Below are 7,356 nucleotides of genomic sequence, written 5' to 3'. Positions count from 1 at the left end.
TCCAAAGAAAACTTGAAATATTTTAAAATTATTCAAAGATTTTAATTTAAATTTATTTTGGATTTAACTGATAAACTAGGAAAATTATTCATAGTTTGATATTTATGTGAACAGTCCTAATTTACTGTTGCTAGTTGATTCTATCTGTGCTGGAGTCACATTCTGTTAATTATTTCACTTCTAACTGATCGATAAATAAATGACAGCTGGTACCTCCTTTCTGACTGCTGAGTCTGCACTGGAGCGCTGTACTCCACACACATCTGTCACATTATGGATGTTTGTTTCATGAATAATGGGCGCCGCAACTGGGGTTCCATACAATGTCAGGCTGGTTCTTGATTTGGACGTCAGCATGGCGAGCTTGTGTTCCTTTGTGTTCAATGTGTCTGCATGTTGCTTCTCTTGGTGGACATGTAAAGTCTGAATTATGAATGTAATGCTTTCTTTGGTTTAATATTAGTCTTGGCGACTATTTATACTTCTCTGTTGGTCCAGATATCTCTGTTGTTTTTTAGAGCGTCTGTTTTGGGAGGTTTTGTACCTTTTTTGTGTTGTCGGTTCATTTGGTAGATCTGTTTCCCATGGAGAACAACAGGAACAAGACTCTCCTCCATGACATGAGTTTAAAACTGTTGAACTCTACTCTCCAAAAGATATAAAGGTTAACTGGATCTTTTATTCATTCTTTTATTCAGTTTAACAAACAACCTTTGATATGATAAATAACTTCACAGTTTTAATCCGTTCGGTAAAGGCTCGCTCCAGAAGTGCAAACCTTTACATTATTTTCTGATCCATGCTACATACTCTATTTTATGCATATTTTATGAATAATCCTAGATTTCTTTTAGGTACAGTTGCGAAACTTACACAGAGTCATAGCTCTGTTGAGCCATCCATTCCCTTAGCTCTTAGCAGTCATGACTTTATGGGATTCTTCTTAAATAAAATTGATTCTATTAAAAAGAAAATCTTTGACATACTCCCGAAGATGATTACTTCATTCTCAGCAAGTGAGACAACATTGGAAATAACTGCAGAACCTGATTTGTGTTTGGACTGTTTTGATCCTGTGGAGCTTCCTGAGTTATCAGAAATATTAGCTTCATCTAAACCTTCAACTTGTATGTTAGACCAACCAAATTATTTAAGGAAGTGTTCCCTCTGATTACCAGCCCCATTTTAGATATGATTAATCTGTCTTTAGTAAATGGATATGTACCACAGGCTTTTAAGTTAGCTGTAATTAAACCTTTACGTAAGAAACCTTCGCTTGATCGAGATGACTTGAAAAATTACAGACCTATATCCAATCTTCCATTCTTATCTAAAATTCTTGAGAAAATAGTTGCTAATCGAGTGTGTGAGCATTTACACAGCAATGACCTGTTTGAAAAGTTTCAGTTGGGTTTCAAGGCTCCTCTCCTGTGGAACCAGCTCCCAGCTTTAGTCTGTGAGGCAGACACCCTGTCTACTTTTAGGACTAGGTCTAAAACTTTCCTTTTTGATAAAGCTTATAGTTAGAGTGGCTTAGGTTATCCTGAGCTATCTCTGTAGTTATGCTGCTATAGGCTTAGGCTGCTGGAGGACATAATGACCACTTTCACTCTCTCTGCTATATTCTCATACTACTCTCCAATTTTGCGTTATTTATTGTTATTTCAGCTTAATGCTCATCTTCTACAGATGATCCACTTGTCCCTGTCTTTTAGTGTTTAACCCTGTCTCTCTTAGACGTAGCTACTGGCTGAGTTTCTACTGTGACTAACTGTATGTGCTCTCTTTCATACTCTTGAAAACTGTCTCAGAGTCCTTCTGTTTAGCTGTCTTTCTCTTCTAGATGAAGCCTCTAAAGGAGCTACCACCGCTAATGTTTTACTTTTCTTTCCCATAGAAAGTACTCCTGGATCAATGGTTCTGTGTTCTTTTTCTGTCTCTGCTCTGTTCTCTCATACCCTCTCAAAAAGTTGGTTGTGGTAGATGGCCGCTCACACTGAGTCTGGTTCAATTCAATTCAATTCAATTCAAAGATACTTTATTGATCCCCGAGGGATCTGATGGAGATTTCTTCCTGTTAAAAGGATAATGAAAAATACTTGCTATAACTTTTTTGTACTTATAGTAAAGATGCACAAAAGACCTAAAATGAAATAATATTTTTTTGTAGAAAATCCAGCCTTTACTTTGAGTACATTTATTCAATAGGAGAAAATACACAAGGGAGATGAAGAAGTCATCAGCACCATAATTCCCTTTTTTCAGCAGGACTGCAATAAGAAAAATGTTCTGCTGTTTTAAAGAGCTCACAATACAATGCTCTATTACAGGGTTGCATGGGCCTTTGTAACAGGAACAGGCTCATAGCATCACAGATCCTCCACCATGCCTAATAGTTGTCATAAGTTGCTTTACCACATATCCATCCTTTGTTTTGCCAAAAACACCCACCTGGAATTCTAGCTGCATAAAAGATCAATCTGTGTCTCTGTCAGGGTTCTGGGTTTGTGTGTGTGTGTGTGTGTGTGTGTGTGTGTGTGTGTGTGTGTGTGTGTGTGTGTGTGTGTGTGTGTGTGTGTGTGTTTGTGTGTGTGTGTGTGTTTGTGTTCACTTTGTTTTTAGCTTTCAGATGGTTCCAGAGTTTCTCAGGTGCACGGGTTGACAGGTGCGACTGATCTGCTGATTGCCTTGAGGAGTATTTAAGCAGGAGGCTGCCAGCACTTCGATGCCAGAGTGTTTGCCTTCAGTGGTAACAAACCTAGCCTCTAACCAAGCTTCGGTCCATGACTCTTTGATGACATTGTGTTTGATTTTTTTTTTTTTTTTGCAGGCTGAAACCTGAACCCCGTTTATCTTCGTTGAGCTTCGTCTTTGGTTCCAGTGACTTCCTGGACGCTCAAGTTTACCTACGTTTTGTGGATTACGTTCTGGATTTCGTGTTTTGGATTATGCTGGCAGCTTCCTGGAAATTCCCGACTCCTGAACCAAGGCAGAGGCGTACCCTGTCCACCCTCCAACGCAAGTACCTGAACATTGAACTCTCTCATGAACTCACCAGTATTCACTCCCCAGCTCGTACTGAAGCATCTGGACAACCTAGCTTCGCACACCCAGGTTCTGACTCCCTCTACCCCTAGCGACCTGACGGCATTTACTTGGTAAGACACTTTCTTGGTTACAAATATCGTTTCGTTAACACCGTTCCCTGTTTCACCAGTTCTCTTCCCCTCTCTTTCAGTTGGTGAATTTACCCATTCATGTCCCTGTGTTCACGTACTGTAAATAAACACCGTTACGCTTTCAGTTTGTTTTCTGAGTGTTGTCTGTATGTGGGTCAGTGCTATTTCGCAAATGACAGTCTCACCTGTCCGAATTACTTGATTCCAGTTAAAGTCCAAATACAGTTTAGCAAACTCTGCATGTTTCTCCTCACGTCAAACAGCTGGTGTGCCTAATTATATCCTAATGGTTATTTTGAAGATTTAGGAGCTCTCTGCTGTAGTTTAACAGCTTTGTGGATTTAATGCCTGTGTTACTGTCCTGCTCTCCGTTTCTAGTGGGAAGATGGGAAGGAACTCACAACTGGAACTAAACAAGGTTGGAGAGAAACCAAGTTCCTTCCCACTAGAAACGGAGAACATATATTTTGCATCTGTAGATATCAGCAAGGTCAACAAGCAACTATTTTTGAGTCGTTTTCTGGTCTATGTAGATGAACACACATCCATCTTAAGGCCTTGACGCACCTCTGTGTGAGCTGCTTGGACCCTGCACTAAAGCATGCACTCTTATTCAAACAACTTTTCTCTTGGATGACCGGTTAAATTCCACCCACAGAAATACAGATTCCACCAGAGCCTCTTAAGTGGTGATTAATGTGTGGTTTCTTCAGCGTGGGAGGAGGAAGAAAATGACTAAAAAGGAAGACTATCAGATAAATTCTCCACTTTGCGAAAATGGTACATCTTTCCTCATTGTACTCGTACTTGTACTCGTCGTCTTCCGCTTATCCGGGACCGGGTCGCGGGGGCAGCAGACTCAACAGAGACGCCCAGACGTCCCTCTCTCCAGACACCTCCTCCAGTTCCTCCAGGGGGAGCCCAAGGCGTTCCCAGGCCACCCGAGAGACATAGTCCCTCCAGCGTGTCCTGGGCCGTCCCCTGGGCCTCCTCCCAGTGGGACGTGCCTGGAACACCTCCCGAGGAAGGCGTCCAGGAGGCATCCGGTATAGATGCCTGAGCCACCTCAACTGTCTCCTCTCGATGTGGAGGAGCAGCGGCTCTACTCCGAGCCCCTTCCGGATGGCCGAGCTCCTCACCCTATCTCTAAGGGAGTGTCCGGCCACCCTATGGAGGAAGCTCATTTCAGCCGCTTGTATCCGTGATCTCGTTCTTTCGGTCATGACCCAAAGTTCATGGCCATAGGTGAGGGTAGGAACGTAGACCGACCAGTAAATTGAGAGCTTTGCTTTTCGGCTCAGCTCTCTCTTCACCACAACGGACCGGCACAGCGCCCCCATTACTGCGGCAGCCGCACCGATCCGTCTGTCGATCTCCCGCTCCATTCTTCCCTCACTCGTGAACAAGACCACGAGATACTTAAACTCCTCCACTTGAGGCAGGAACTCCCCTCCAACCTGAAGAGGACAACCCACCCTTTTCCGGTCGAGTACCATGGCCTCGGACTTGGAGGAGCTGATCCTCATCCCAGCCGCTTCACACTCGGCTGCGAACCGCCCCAGCGCATGCTGTAGGTCTTGGCTAGAGGGGGCCAGCAGGACCACGTCATCTGCAAAAAGAAGAGACGAAATCCACTGGTCCCCAAACCAGACCCCCTCTGGCCCTTGGCTGCATCTAGAAATCCTGTCCATAAAAGTTATGAACAGGACCGGTGACAAAGGGCAGCCCTGCCGGAGTCCAACACGCACCGGGAACAGGTCTGACTTAGTGCCGGCAATGCGGACCAAATTCCTGCTCCGCTCGTACAGGGACCGGATGGCCCCTAGTAAAGGGCCCCCGATTCCATACTCCTGGAGCACCCCCCACAGGGCATCACGAGGGACACAGTCGAATGCCTTCTCCAGGTCCACAAAACACATGTGAACCGGATGGGCAAACTCCCATGAACCCTCGAGCACCCTCTAGAGGGTATAGAGCTGGTCCAGTGTTCCACGGCCGGGACGAAAATCGCACTGCTCCTCCTGAAGCCAAGGTTCGACTATCGGTCGGACTCCCCTCTCCAATACCCTGGCGTACGCCTTACCAGGGAGGCTGAGGAGTGTGATCCCCCTGTAGTTGGAACACACCCTCTGGTCACCCTTCTTATGAAGGGGGACCACCACCCCAGTCTGCCAGTCCAGAGGCACTGTCCCCGACCGCCACGCAATGTTGAAGAGACGTGTCAACCATGACAGCCCTACAACATCCAGACACTTGAGGTACTCAGGGCGGATCTCATCCACCCCCGAAGCCTTGCCAACGTGGAGCTTTTTAACCACCTCGGTGACTTCAGCCTGGGTGATGAAAGAGTCCAACCCCGAGTCCCCAGCCTCTGTTATCACCAGGGAATGCATGATGGCAGGATTGAGGAGATCCTCGAAGTACTTCTTCCACCGCCCGATAATGTCCTCAGTCGAGGTCAGCAGTCTCCCGCCCCCACTATAAACAGTGTTGGCAAAGCACTGCTTCTCCCTCCCGAGGCGACGGACGGTTTGCCAGAATCGCTTCGAGGCCAACTGGTAGTCCTTCTCCATGGCCTCACCGAACTCTTCCCAGGCCCGAGTTTTTGCCTCTGCCACAGCCCGGGCCGCAGCACGCTTGGCCTCACGGTACCCGTCAGCCGCCTCAGGAGTCCCACAAGCCAACCACAGCCGATAGGACTCCTTCTTCAGCTTGACAGCATCCCTTACTGCCGGTGTCCACCACCGGGTTCTGGGATTGCCGCCGCGACAGGCAATCTGGTCGAAGCTCTCCCGGAGGTGGGAGTTGAATACATCCCTGGCCGAGGGCTCTGCCAGGCGTTCCCAGCAGACCCTCACTATGCGCTTGGGCCTGCCAAGTCTGTCCGGCTTTCTCCTCCTCCAGCGGATCCAACTCACCACCAGGTGATGATCAGTGGACAGCTCAGCCCTTCTCTTCACCCGAGTGTCCAAAACATGCGGCCGAAGGTCTGATGATACAACAACAAAGTCGATCATCGACCTCCTGCCTAGGGTGTCCTGGTGCCAAGTGCACTGATGGACACCCTTATGTTTGAACATGGTGTTCGTTATGGACAATCCGTGACTAGCACAGAAGTCCAATAACAAAACGCCACTCGGATTCAGATCGGGGAGGCCATTCCTCCTGATCACGCCTCTCCAGGTGTCATTGTCGTTCCCCACGTGGGCGTTGAAGTCCCCCAGCAGAATAATGGAGTCCCCGGGAGGGGCACTATCCAGCACCCCGACAGGGACGCCAAGAGGGCCGGGTACTCTGCACTGCCACTCGGCCCGTAGGCTGAAATGATAGTCAGAGACCTCTCCCCAACCCGAAGGCGCAGGGATACAACCCTCTCATCCACTGGGGTAAACCCCAACACGAGACGGCTGAGCTGGGGGGCAACAAGCAAACCCACACCAGCCCGCCGCCTCTCCCCGTGGGCCACTCCAGAGTAGAAGAGTGTCCAACCCCTCTCAAGGAGATGGGTTCCAGACCAGAGCCCACGCTGTGCGTGGAGGCGAGCCCGACTATTTCTAGTCGATATCTCTCGACCTCCCGCACAAGCTCAAGCTCCTTCCTCCCCAGCGAGGTGACATTCCAGGTCCCCAGAGCCAGCCTAAGCATCCGGGGATCGGGCCGCTGAGGTCTCCACCGCCGTCCGCCACCCAATCCTCTTTGCACCAGTCCCTCACGGTTCCCCCTGCAGGTGGTGGGCCCACTGGGGGATGGCCTCGCGTCTCTCGTTCGGGCTAGGCCCGGCCGGGTCCCGCGAGGAGCAACCCTTCCTCATTGTATTTCTTTAAAACTTGTGTTGCTGTTTTACCTCTGTGGACCTCTTTATTATGCTATATGTATACCCTAGAGCAAGGTTCTGCAACCTGTGGTTCTGGAGCCACATGTGATCCTCTTTCAGTCCTCCAATGGCCTCTTCATAAGTTTCTGAGTCTGTTTAGTTCTTTTATTGGAAAATTGTCCCTTGTCTTTTTGTAACAAAGTTTCTTTGTTCTAAAACCTGTAATTAGATACAGAATTTTAGTCCTTTAATTTAACTTTAAAATTTAAAAGCAATTTTTTTTTTGTGGAACTTTTTTGCACCTAATGTCATTTTGAAGATTAGAGGATTTTTCTAAAATTTGATGTGAGATTATGTTCGGTA

At 47.5% G+C, this 7,356-nt stretch overlaps 1 long non-coding RNA gene across 1 annotated transcript; it reads left to right on the top strand.

Moving 5' to 3' along the window:
• The first annotated feature begins 2,584 nt into the window (after positions 1-2,584).
• LOC124866456 lies at positions 2,585-3,303 on the top strand. The gene is made up of 3 exons (XR_007037823.1): positions 2,585-2,749; positions 2,831-3,158; positions 3,239-3,303. It is a non-coding gene; the product is annotated as an uncharacterized LOC124866456 (long non-coding RNA).
• The last annotated feature ends 4,053 nt before the right edge of the window (positions 3,304-7,356 follow it).

The sequence above is a fragment of the Girardinichthys multiradiatus genome, chromosome 4 (assembly GCF_021462225.1).
Source record: "Girardinichthys multiradiatus isolate DD_20200921_A chromosome 4, DD_fGirMul_XY1, whole genome shotgun sequence".
Lineage (NCBI taxonomy): Eukaryota > Metazoa > Chordata > Actinopteri > Cyprinodontiformes > Goodeidae > Girardinichthys > Girardinichthys multiradiatus.
Note: the sequence above shows the minus strand (reverse complement) of the source record. Positions and strands in the feature narration are given on the sequence as shown.